Source organism: Rattus norvegicus, chromosome 6 (genome assembly GCF_036323735.1).
Source record: "Rattus norvegicus strain BN/NHsdMcwi chromosome 6, GRCr8, whole genome shotgun sequence".
Taxonomy (NCBI): Eukaryota; Metazoa; Chordata; class Mammalia; order Rodentia; family Muridae; genus Rattus; species Rattus norvegicus.
In genome coordinates, this window is record NC_086024.1 from 103,174,382 (window position 1) to 103,188,001 (window position 13,620).

Consider the following 13,620-nt stretch of genomic DNA (forward strand, 5'->3'; position numbering starts at 1 on the left):
CTTTCTCAGCATCTAATGAAATGATCATGTGGTTCTGTTCTTTCAGTTTGTTTATATAATGGATCACGTTGATGGTTTTCCGTATATTAAACCATCCCTGCATGCCTGGGATGAAGCCTACTTGATCATGATGGATGATTGTTTTGATGTGCTCTTGAATTCGGTTTGCCAGAATTTTATTGAGTATTTTTGCGTCGATATTCATAAGGGAAATTGGTCTGAAGTTCTCTTTCTTTGTTGTGTCTTTGTGTGGTTTAGGGATAAGAGTAATTGTGGCTTCGTAGAAGGAATTCGGTAGGGCTCCATCTGTTTCAATTTTGTGGAATAGTTTGGATAATATTGGTGTGAGGTCTTCTATGAAGGTTTGATAGAATTCTGCACTAAACCCGTCTGGACCTGGGCTCTTTTTGGTTGGGAGACCTTTAATGACTGCTTCTATTTCCTTAGGAGTTATGGGGTTGTTTAACTGGTTTATCTGTTCCTGATTTAACTTCGATACCTGGTATCTGTCTAGGAAATTGTCCATTTCCTGAAGATTTTCAAATTTTGTTGAATATAGGTTTTTATAGTAAGATCTGATGATTTTTTGAATTTCCTCCGAATCTGTAGTTATGTCTCCCTTTTCATTTCTGATTTTGTTAATTTGGACACACTCTCTGTGTCCTCTCGTTTGTCTGGCTAAGGGTTTATCTATCTTGTTGATTTTCTCAAAGAACCAACTTTTGGTTCTGTTGATTCTTTCTATGGTCCTTTTTGTTTCTACTTGGTTGATTTCAGCTCTGAGTTTGATTATTTCCTGCCTTCTACTCCTCCTGGGTGTATTTGCTTCTTTTTGTTCTAGAGCTTTTAGGTGTGCTGTCAAGCTGCTGACATATGCTCTTTCCTGTTTCTTTCTGCAGGCACTCAGCGCTATGAGTTTTCCTCTTAGCACAGCTTTCATTGTGTCCCATAAGTTTGAGTATGTTGTATCTTCATTTTCATTAAATTCTAAAAAGTTTTTAATTTCTTTCTTTATTTCTTCCTTGACCAGGTTATCATTGAGTAGAGCATTGTTCAATTTCCACGTATATGTGGGCATTCTTCCCTTATTGTTACTGAAGACCAGTTTTAGGCCGTGGTGGTCCGATAGCACGCATGGGATTATTTCTATCTTTCTGTACCTGTTGAGGCCCGTTTTTTGACCAATTATATGGTCAATTTTGGAGAAAGTACCATGAGGAGCTGAGAAGAAGGTATATCCTTTTGCTTTAGGATAGAATGTTCTATAAATATCCGTTAAGTCCATTTGGCTCATGACTTCTCTTAGTCTGTCTACATCACTGTTTAATTTCTGTTTCCATGATCTGTCCATTGATGAGAGTGGGGTGTTGAAATCTCCCACTATTATTGTGTGAGGTGCAATGTGTGTTTTGAGCTTTAGTAAGGTTTCTTTTACGTATGTAGGTGCCCTTGTATTTGGGGCATAGATATTTAGGATTGAGAGTTCATCTTGGTTGATTTTTCCTTTGATGAATATGAAGTGTCCTTCCTTATCTTTTTTGATGACTTTTAGTTGGAAATTGATTTTATTTGATATTAGAATGGCTACTCCAGCTTGCTTCTTCTGACCATTTGCTTGGAAAGTTGTTTTCCAGCCTTTCACTCTGAGGTAGTGTCTGTCTTTGTCTCTGAGGTGTGTTTCCTGTAGGCAGCAGAATGCAGGGTCCTCGTTGCGTATCCAGTTTGTTACTCTATGTCTTTTTATTGGGGAGTTGAGGCCATTGATATTGAGAGATATTAAGGAATAGTGATTATTGCTTCCCGTTATATTCATATTTGGATGTGAGGTTATGTTTGTGTGCTTTCATTCTCTTTGTTTTGTTGCCAAGACGATTAGTTTCTTGCTTCTTCTAGGGTATAGCTTGCCTCCTTATGTTGGGCTTTACCATTTATTATCCTTTGTAGTGCTGGATTTGTAGAAAGATATTGTGTAAATTTGGTTTTGTCATGGAATATCTTGGTTTCTCCATCAATGTTAATTGAGAGTTTTGCTGGATACAGTAACCTGGGCTGGCATTTGTGTTCTCTTAGTGTCTGTATGACATCAGTCCAGGATCTTCTGGCCTTCATAGTTTCTGGCGAGAAGTCTGGTGTGATTCTGATAGGTCTCCCTTTATATGTTACTTGACCTTTTTCCCTTACTGCTTTTAATATTCTTTCTTTATTTTGTGCGTTTGGTGTTTTGACAATTATGTGACGGGAGGTGTTTCTTTTCTGGTCCAATCTATTTGGAGTTCTGTAGGCTTCTTGTATGTCTATGGGTATCTCTTTTTTTAGGTTAGGGAAGTTTTCTTCTATGATTTTGTTGAAGATATTTACTGGTCCTTTGAGCTGGGAGTCTTCACTCTCTTCTATACCTATTATCCTTAGGTTTGATCTTCTCATTGAGTCCTGGATTTCCTGTATGTTTTGGACCAGTAGCTTTTTCCGCTTTACATTATCTTTGACAGTTGAGTCAATGATTTCTATGGAATCTTCTGCTCCTGAGATTCTCTCTTCCATCTCTTGTATTCTGTTGGTGAAGCTTGTATCTACAGCTCCTTGTCTCTTCTTTTGGTTTTCTATATCCAGGGTTGTTTCCATGTGTTCTTTCTTGATTGCTTCTATTTCCATTTTTAATTCCTTCAACTGTTTGATTGTGTTTTCCTCGAATTCTTTCAGGGATTTTTGCGATTCCTCTCTGTAGGCTTTTACTTGTTTATTAATGTTTTCCTGTGCTTCCCTAAGTGTGTTCATGTCTTTCTTGAAGTCCTCCAGCATCATGATCAAATATGATTTTGAAACTAGATCTTGCTTTTCTGGTGTGTTTGGATATTCCATGTTTGTTTTGGTGGGAGAATTGGGCTCCGATGATGGCATGTAGTCTTGGTTTCTGTTGCTTGGGTTCCTGCGCTTGCCTCTCGCCATCAGATTATCTCTAGTGTTACTTTGTTCTGCTGTTTCTGACAGTGGTTAGACTGTCCTATAAGCCTGTGTGTCAGGAGTGCTGTAGACCTGTTTTCCTCTCTTTCAGTCAGTTATGGGGACAGAGTGTTCTGCTTTCGGGCGTGTGGTTTTTCCTCTCTACAGGTCTTCAGCTGTTCCTGTGGGCCTGTGTCTTGAGTTCACCAGGCAGCTTTCTTGCAGCAGAAAAGTTGGTCTTACCTGTGGTCCCGAGGCTCAAGTTCGCTCGTGGGGTGCTGCCCACGGGCTCTCTGCAGCGGCAGCAACCAGGAAGACCTGTGCCGCCCCTTCCGGGAGCTTCAGTGCACCAGGGTTCCAGATGGTCTTTGGCTTTTTCCTCTGGCGTCCGAGATGTGTGTGCAGGGAGCAGTCTCTTCTGGTTTCCCAGGCTTGTCCGCCTCTCTGAAGGTTTAGCTCTCCCTCCCACGGGATTTGGGTGCAGAGAACTGTTTATCCGGTCTGTTTCCTTCAGGGTCCGGCGGGGTCCTGCCGCTCCTGGGCCCTCCCCCACGGGAGCCCAGAGGCCTTATACAGTTTCCTCTTGGGCCAGGGATGTGGGCAGGGGTGAGCAGTGTTGGTGGTCTCTTCCGCTCTGCAGCCTCAGGAGTGCCCACCTGACCAGGCGGTTGGGTTTCTCTCTCACCGGGTCTGGGAGCAGAGAGCTGCTGCGGGCCGGGATCCGCGGGTGGGGGACTTCCGGTAAACACAGAACGTGCTGGGTCCTAGAGAAATTCTGCTTCCGTGTGTCCCAAGCTCATCAGGCAGCTTTCTTGCAGCAGAAAAGTTGGTCTTACCTGTGGTCCCGAGGCTCAAGTTCGCTCGTGGGGTGCTGCCCACGGGCTCTCTGCAGCGGCAGCAACCAGGAAGCAATTTGCATTTATTTTAAATGACGAGTATCTAAGTGAGTTTAGGAAACGCTAGTGGCATTATCAGATTCCGTTAATTGTACAGAAAATGACGCTGAACGCTAAATGCAAGTGAAGCAGTTTTCCAACTCAGCAATGTATGCCAAGGGAGAACAACCTTTATCAGAATCTTAAGACAGGCACTCAGCACAGCTGGAAACAGTGAATGGAGATCACTCAAGCCTTAGGATTTGCTGCTGTATGGAACAGAGACTCTGGCCTGAACACTCCCTCCAACACTCTCTTGACTCTTGCAGTTCTGTTTTTACAATCCACTTCAGGCAATTCTTCCACTGTCGATGAGATTTTCTGTGAGTAGGTAGTCAAGCACTACCTGGCTTGGACACTGGTGCTCTTTCTCAGAAGAACTTCGCTAGTGCACCCAGTCTAAGCTGCGATCCGGTCTGGTCTGGTCTGGTCCGGTCTGGTCCGGTCTGCACTGGTCGAGCCCACACTCCTGGTCAAGGCTGCCAGAAAATGTAGACGCTCCCAGTGGAAGCTCCCCTTCACTACTCACAACTGGTCTTCACCTTTTTGTCACCGTGCTGTCCTGTTTGTTTCGAGAACTAACCAGCCCCTTAGCTTTCTGGAGCACAGAGAATCTACCACAGCACACCCCGAAAGCTGAGACAAAATGGAGTCCCTTACTGCTTTTAATATTCTTTCTTTATTTTGTGCGTTTGGTGTTTTGACAATTATGTGACAGGAGGTGTTTCTTTTCTGGTCCAATCTATTTGGAGTTCTGTAGGCTTCTTGTATGTCTATGGGTATCTCTTTTTTTAGGTTAGGGAAGTTTTCTTCTATGATTTTGTTGAATATATTTACTGGTCCTTTGAGCTGGGAGTCTTCACTCTCTTCTATACCTATTATCCTTAGGTTTGATCTTCTCATTGAGTCCTGGATTTCCTGTATGTTTTGGACCAGTAGCTTTTTCTGCTTTACATTATCTTTGACAGTTGAGTCAATGATTTCTATGGAATCTTCTGCTCCCGAGATTCTCTCTTCCATCTCTTGTATTCTGTTGGTGAAGCTTGTATCTACAGCTCCTTGTCTTTTCTTTTGATTTTCTATGTCCAGGGTTGTTTCCATGTGTTCTTTCTTGATTGCTTCTATTTCCATTTTTAATTCCTTCAACTGTTTGATTGTGTTTTCCTGGAATTCTTTCAGGGATTTTTGCGATTCCTTTCTGTAGGCTTCTACTTGTTCTCTAAGGGAGTTCTTTATGTCTTTCTTGAAGTACTCCAGCATCATGATCAAATATGATTTTGAAACTATATCTTGCTTTTCTGGTGTGTTTGGATATTCCGTGTTTGCTTTGGTGGGAGAATTGGGCTCCGATGATGCCATGTAGTCTTGGTTTCTGTTGCTTGGGTTCCTGCGCTTGCCTCTCGCCATCAGATTATCTCTAGTGTTACTTTGTTCTGCTATTTCTGACCGTGGCTAGACTGTCCTATAAGCCTGTGTTTCAGGAGTGCTGTAGACCTGTTTTCCTGTTTTCTTTCAGCCAGTTATGGGGACAGAGTGTTCTGCTTTCGGGAGTGTAGTTTTTCCTCTCTACAGGTCTTCAGCTGTTCCTGTGGGCCTGTGTCTTGAGTTCACCAGGCAGGTTTCTTACAGGGGAAAAGTTGGTCCTACCTGTGGTTCCAAGGCTCAAGTTTGCTCGTAGGGTACTGCCTAAGTCCTCTCCACGGCGGCAGCAACCGGGAAGATCTGCGCCGCTCTTTCCGGGATGAGCCCCATTTTTTAATACGGTTATTTGTCTCCCTGCGGTCTAACTTCTTGAGTTCTTTGTATATTTTGGATATAAGGCCTCTATCTGTTGTAGGATTGGTAAAGATCTTTTCCCAATCTGTTGGTTGCCGATTTGTCCTAACCAGTGTCCTTTGCCTTACAGAAGCTTTGCAGTTTTATGAGATCCCATTTGTCGATTCTTGATCTTAGAGCATAAGCCATTGGTGTTTTGTTCAGGAAATTTTTTCCAGTGCCCATGTGTTCCAGATGCTTCCCTAGTTTTTCTTCTATTAGTTTGAGTGTATCTGGTTTGATGTGGAGGTCCTTGATCCACTTGGACTTAAGCTTTGTACAGGGTGATAAGCATGGATCGATCTGCATTCTTCTGCATGTTGACCTCCAGTTGAACCAGCACCATTTGCTGAAAATGCTGTCCTTTTTCCATTTGATGGTTTTGGCTCCTTTGTCAAAAATGAAGTGCCCATAGGTGTGTGGGTTCATTTCTGGGTCTTCAATTCTGTTCCATTGGTCTATCTGTCTGTCTCTATACCAATACCATGCAGTTTCTATCACTATTGCTCTGTAATACTGCTGGAGTTCAGGGATAGTGATTCCCCCTGAAGTCCTTTTATTGTTGAGGATAGTTTTAGCTATCCTGGGTTTTTTGTTATTCCAGATGAATTTGTAAATTGTTCTGTCTAACTCTTTGAAGAATTGGATTGGTATTTTGATGAGGATTGCATTGAGTCTGTAGATCGCTTTTGGTAAAATGGCCATTTTTACTATATTAATCCTGCCAATCCATGAGCATGGGAGATCTTTCCATCTTCTGAGGTCTTCTTCAATTTCTTTCTTCAGAGGCTTGAAGTTCTTATTGTAGAGATCTTTCACTTGCTTGGTTAAAGTCACACCGAGGTACTTTATATTATTTGGGACTATTATGAAGGGTGTTCTTTCCCTAATTTCTTTCTCGGCTTGTTTCTCTTTTGTGTAGAGGAAGGCTACTGATTTATTTGAGTTAATTTTATACCCAGCCACTTTGCTGAAGTTGTTTATCAGCTTTAGTAGTTCTCTGCTGGAACTTTTGGGATCACTTAAATATACTATCATATCATCTGCAAATAGTGATATTTTGACTTCTTCTTTTCCGATCTGTATCCCCTTGACCTCCTTTTGTTGTCTGATTGCTCTGGCTAGAACTTCAAGAACTATATTGAATAAGTTGGGAGAGAGTGGGCAGCCTTGTCTCGTCCCTGATTTTAGTGGGATTGCTTCAAGTTTCTCTCCATTTAGTTTAATGTTAGCAACTGGTTTGCTGTATATGGCTTTTACTATGTTTAGGTATGGGCCTTGAATTCCTATTCTTTTCAGGACTTTTATCATGAAGTTGTGTTGAATTTCAGTTTGTTTATATAATGGATCACGTTGATGGTTTTCCTTATATTAAACCACCCCTGCATGCCTGGGATGAAGCCTACTTGATCATGGTGGATGATTGTTTTGATGTGCTGTTGGATTCGGTTTGCCAGAATTTTATTGTGTATTTTTGCGTCGATATTCATAAGGGAAATTGGTCTGAAGTTCTCTTTCTTTGTTGGGTCTTTGTGTGGTTTAGGTATAAGAGTAATTGTGGATTCATAGAAGGAATTCGGTAGTGCTCCATCTGTTTCAATTTTGTGGAATATTTTGGATAATATTGGTATGAGGTCTTCTATGAAGGTCTGACAGAATTCTGCACTAAACCCGTCTGGACCTGGGCTCTTTTTGGTTGGGAGACCTTTAATGACTGCTTCTATTTCCTTAGGAGTTATGGGGTTGTTTAACTGGTTTATCTTCCTGATTTAACTTCGGTACCTGGTATCTGTCTAGGAAATTGTCCATTTCCTGCAGATTTTCAAGTTTTGTTGAATATAGGCTTTTATAGTAAGATCTGATGATTTTTTTAATTTCCTCTGAATCTGTAGTTATGTCTCCCTTTTCATTTCTGACTTTGTTAATTTGGATACACTCTCTGTGTCCTCTCGTTAGTCTGGCTAAGGGTTTATCTATCCTGTTGATTTTCTCAAAGAACCAACTATTGGTTCTGTTGATTCTTTCTATGGTCCTTTTTGTTTCTACTTGGTTGATTTCAGCTCTGAGTTTGATTATTTCCTGCCTTCTACTCCTCCTGGGTGTATTTGCTTCTTTTTGTTCTAGAGATTTTAGGTTTGCTGTCAAGCTGCTGACATATGCTCTTTCCTGTTTCTTTCTGCAGGCACACAGCACTATGAGTTTTCCTCCTAGCACAGCTTTCATTGTGTCCCATAAGTTTGGGTATGTTGTACCTTCATTTTCATTAAATTCTAAAAAGTTTTTAATTTCTTTCTCTATTTCTTCCTTGACTAGGTTATCATTGAGTAGAGCATTGTTCAATTTCCACGTATATGTGGGCATTCTTCCCTTATTGTTATTGAAGACCAGTTTTAGGCCGTGGTGGTCTGATAGCACGCATGGGATTATTTCTATCTTTCTGTACCTGTGGAGGCCCGTTTTTTGACCAACTATATGGTCAGTTTTGGAGAAAGTACCATGAGGAGCTGAGAAGAAGGTATATCCTTTTGCTTTACAGTAGAATGTTCTATAAATATCTGTTAAGTCCATTTGGCTCATGACTTCTCTTAGTCTGTCTATGTCTCTGTTTAATTTCTGTTTCCATGATCTGTCCATTGATGAGAGTGGGGTGTTGAAATCTCCCACTATTATTGTGTGAGGTGCAATGTGTGTTTTGAGCTTTAGTAAGGTTTCTTTTACATATGTAGTTGCCCTTGTATTTGGGGCATAGATATTTAGGATTGAGTGTTCATCTTGGTGGATTTTTCCTTTGATGAATATGAAGTGTCCTTCCTTATCTTTTTTGATGACTTTTAGTTGAAAATTGATTTTATTTGATATTAGAATGGCTACTCCAGCTTGCTTCTTCTGACCATTTGCTTGGAAAGCTGTTTTCCAGCCTTCCACTCTGAGGTAGTGTCTGTCTTTGTCTCTGAGGTGTGTTTCCTGTAGGCAGCAGAATGCAGGGTCCTCATTGCGTATCCAGTTTGTTAATCTATGTCTTTTTATTGGGGAGTTAGATATTAAGGAATAGTGATTATTGCTTCCTGTTATATTCATATTTGGATGTGAGGTTATGTTTGTGTGCTTTTCTTCTCTTTGTTTTGTTGCCAAGACGATTAGTTTCCTGTTTCTTCTAGGGTATAGCTTGCCTCCTTATGTTGCGTTTTACCATTTATTATCCTTTGTAGTGCTGGATTTGTAGAAAGATATTGTGTAAATTTGGTTTTGTCATGGAATATCTTGGTTTCTCCATGCATATTAATTGAGAGTTTTGCAGGATACAGTAACCTGGGCTGGCATTTGTGTTCTCTTAGGGTCTGTATGACATCTGTCCAGGATCTTCTGGCCTTCATAGTTTCTGGCGAAAAGTCTGGTGTGATTCTGATAGGTCTGCCTTTATATGTTACTTGATCTTTTCCCCTTACTGTTTTTAATATTCTTTCTTTATTTCGTGCGTTTGGTGTTTTGACAATTATGTGACGGGAGGAGTTTCTTTTCTGGTCCAATCTATTTGGAGTTCTGTAGGCTTCTTGTATGCCTATGGGTATCCCTTTTTTTAGGTTAGGGAAATTTTCTTCTATGATTTTGTTGAAGATATTTACTGGTCCTTTGAGCTGGGAGTCTTCACTCTCTTCTATACCTATTATCCTTAGGTTTGATCTTCTCATTGAGTCCTCGATTTCCTGTATGTTTTGGACCAGTAGCTTTTTCCGCTTTACATTATCTTTGACGGTTGAGTCAATGATTTCTATGGAATCTTCTGCTCCTGAGATTCTCTCTTCCATCTCTTGTATTCTGTTGGTGAAGCTTGTATCTACAGCTCCTTGTCTCTTCTTTTGGTTTTCTATATCCAGGGTTGTTTCCATGTGTTCTTTCTTGATTGCTTCTATTTCCATTTTTAATTCCTTCAACTGTTTGATTGTGTTTTCCTGGAATTCTTTCAGGGATTTTTTTTGACTCCTCTCTATGGGCTTCTACTTGTTTATTTATGATTTCCTGGAATTCTTTCAGGGATTTTTTTGACTCCTCTCTATGGGCTTCTACTTGTTTATTTATGATTTCCTGGAATTCTTTCAGGGATTTTTGCAATTCCTCTCTGTAGCCTTCTACTTGTTCTCTAAGGGAGTTCTTCACGTCTTTCTTGAAGTCCTCCAGCATCATGATCAAATATGATTTTGAAACTAGATCTTGCTTTTATGGTGTGTTTGGATATTCCGTGTTTGCTTTGGTGGGAGAATTGTGCTCCGATGATGCCATGTAGTCTTGGTTTCTGTTGCTTGGGTTCCTGCGCTTACCTCTTGCCATCAGATTATCTCTAGTGTTACTTTGTTCTGCTATTTCTGACAGTGGCTAGACTGTCCTATAAGCCTGTGTGTCAGGAGTGCTGTAGACCTGTTTTCCTGTTTTCTTTCAGCCAGTTATGGGGACAGAGTGTTCTGCTTTCGGGCGTGTAGTTTTTCCTATCTACAGGCCTTTAGCTTTCCTGTGGGCCTGTGTCTTGAGTTCACCAGACAGGTCACTTGCAGCAGAAAAGTTGGTCTTACCTGTGGTCCCGAGGCTCAAGTTTGCTCGTGGGGTGCTGCCTACGAGGTCTCCGTGGCGGCACCAACCAGGAAGATCTGCGCTGCCGTTTCCAGGAGCCTCCGTGCACCAGGGTTCCAGATGGCGTTTGATGTTTTCCTCTAGGATCAGTAATGTGTGCAGAGTGCAGTCTCTTCTGGTTTCCCAGGTGTGTCTGCCTCTCTGTAGGTTTAGCTCTCCCTCCCACGGGATTTGGGTGCAGAGAACTGTTTATCTGGTCTGTCCTTTCAGGTTCCGGCAGTGTCTCAGGCGCAGGGGTCCTGCCGCTCCTGGGCCCTCCCCCACGGGAACCCAGAGGCCGTATACAGTTTCCTCTTGGGCCAGGGATGTGGGCAGGGGTGGGCAGTGTTGGTGGTCTCTTCCACTCTGCAGCCTCAGGAGTGCCCACCTGACCAGGTGGTGAGGTCTCTCTCCCTCGGGGTCTGGGAGCAGAGAGCTGCTGCGGGCCGGGATCCTCGGGTTTGGGACTCCAGGTAAACACAGGAAGTGCCCGGTCCTAGAGGAATTTTGCCTCAGTGTGTCCTGAGTTCACCAGGTAGGTCTCTTGCAGCAGAAAAGTTGGTCTTACCTGTGGTCCCGAGGCTCAAGTTTGCTCGTGCGGTGCTGCCTATGAACTCTCTGCGGCGGCAGCAACCAGGAAGATCTGCGCTGCCGTTTCCGGGAGCCTCCGTGCACCAGGGTTCCAGATGGCGTTTGGTGTTTTCCTCTGGCGTCAGAGATGTGTGCAGAGTGCAGTCTCTTCTGGTTTCCCAGGCTTGTCTGCCTCTGTGTAGGTTTAGCTCTCCGTCCCACGGGATTTGGGTGCAGAGAACTGTTTATCCGGTCTGTCCTTTCAGGTTCCGGCGGTTTCTCAGGCGCAGGGGTCCTGCCGCTCCTTGGCCCTCTCCCATGGGAACCCAGAGGCCGTATACAGTTTCCTCTTGGGCCAGGGATGTGGGCAGGGGTGGGCCCTTGCTCCTGGTTTTAACTTTGATGCTAGTGTCAACCTCCCTGCAGTTTTGCTTATTTACACTTGCCAGTTAGTTTTGTCTCTGACCTCTTAATGCATTTTCTTATAATTAACAATAAAATAGAACTTGAGCTTAAAATCCAAAGCCCTATCTTGCATATTCTTGAGATGTTTTGCTTCAGTAGAAAGTTTACATGAGTGATTAGCAGGATTTCGCTTCCATCTCAACTTTCACTACCATTTATACAACTTTATTGTCTTCTCCTGGCTCTGTTGTTGCTTGGCTTCAGATAGATAACTGTTTGTTCTCTTTTATTCTTTATTATTTTGGAATTCATCCCATCTAGTAACCTTTGTTGTTTTACTCTTAGATAGTGATTCTCATAATCAGATATATTCACTATTTCATTTTTACTAATACGTTTTTATTCACCATTATATAAAGAGGAGTCCCGTCATACTTGACACTGTGATATTCCTCATATTCAAGTAAGATTTATACATATTGACAGCTTTTGCCTGAAGGGAGACTCTAAAGAATGATGTGTCTTTCACAATATGAGTAATATTATGGTCACTTAGAAGAATAATTTAAATGAAAACAACATGACCTTGACTATCTCGCTATGTCTGTCAACTTCAGTACCAGCTCCTATCCTGCTTATATAACAGCATTTTGAAATCAGTCATAGGTGCGGAAGTAAGTATATCGTTCTTTTAAAGCATGAGCATTATTGTCATTAATTTTATTTCTCAAGTGTCAGTTGATTATACATAGAGAATTATATCTTAAGTATCAGGACAAATTATGTTTTGTGGTTTTACTATCTGATCCTTGAAAAATTAATATATTCTCATATCTATTTAATAAACTGAGAAAATTGGGAAGTTTTCTTTCTTCTGCAATGTCTATTATTTTAATGCCATTTATCTCATTATTTAAGTTAATATCTTGATCTTCAAAAGCAAACTCAGTTTTTATTAGTTAAAAGTTTAAAAGTCAGGGAACAGTGAGATGGCACGGCAGGTAAGAGTGTCTGCCACCAAGCCACTAAATGAATAAATAAATAAATAAACAAACAAACAAACAAACAAACAAATAAATAAATAAATAAATAAGTTGGCTTTTTTAAGATGAATATCAACACTAGTGGTAGGGTATAAAAGGCCAGTCCAAGCCTTGTAACTATAAGACCAATTAGAGATGCATAAGCAGACGCAAAACAAAGTTTAAGAAGTCTGGTGAAAGAACTATAAAGCAGATAAAACATAGGGAAATAGTCACATTTGTTAATATTTTAAGATGAAAATGTTTTATAATTTAAATGAATCCTAAAAGGAAAGGAAAGCCATGGCTTGTAAACAAGTCCATAAGTTATGTCTAATCAAAATATTTGTTTCCATCAGATTTTAGGGTTCAGAGTCATTTCCCATAGCTATCCTAAACCATTCATCTATGCAGTTTTTGATAGAAATTCCAGGCAAATCTTTACCTTTGTCTACTCCATATTCTTTTTTGTGCTTTTACACAAGAATCCAATCTATTGATACTCTTCCTTTTATTATATATCATATTTCATCAAAATAAAACCCTTACAACTATTTTTCCTTGGGCTGGGTGAAACCAATGCTTAATGAGTTTGTAAAAAGCATAGTTCCAGCCAATGCTGTCCCCTACTCTTCTGCTCACTCTAACATTATCTTGATCCCTCAATATCACTTTCTTTTTCTATAAAACTGGCATAATATCCATCCAGTGTACCATGCAACATAAGTGAAAGTGCAAGTCCTCTAGTCGTTCCATATCTGAATCTATTAAGCCATCACATTGATCACCACAAGTGTGCTACACAAGTAGTCAGAGATGGGAAACAGAAAGATGGAGAAGAACAGAACCCAGATGATGGGCCCAGCTGTGATGCTAGACAAGCTGGCATTTCCAAACTCAGAAACTACTGATCTATTAGCCACAAGGCGGAAAATAGCCTTGAGCATTTTCTTTAAAACAAGATAAACTACAGTAAGAATTTGGGACAAAAATCTCTTGTAATTTTCTTCTGCAAACTAATTTTTCATGTGGACCATTGGTGATTAGGTGATCACATAGGTTCTTTTTTTCTTTTTCTTTTATTGTCTAAGGTTTAACATTTAGCAAGTAGCAGCACCAGGATTTAAGGTCAGCAGTCTCAATCCATCTGGCATCAGTAGCATTCTTTCTCTCCTTTATCAAGTAGTTCATTAAAGCGACTGGATATCCAGCTTCACAGACATGGGAGCTTTGGGGAACACGTTCAGTCACTATAAAAGATTTCTTTATAGTCAAAAACTTTTTATTCAAGTGACCTTAAGCAAAAGAGGAACTCTGGGGAGGTTATAGTG

The 13,620-nt window shown here is 41.0% G+C and overlaps 1 protein-coding gene across 24 annotated transcripts in view; it reads left to right on the plus strand.

Annotated features, from left to right (window-relative positions):
• The window catches only part of Gphn (gephyrin), a 529,275-nt gene that overhangs the window by 486,977 nt on the left and 28,678 nt on the right, over positions 1–13,620 (plus strand). The gene's annotated exons all lie outside the window — the stretch shown is intronic.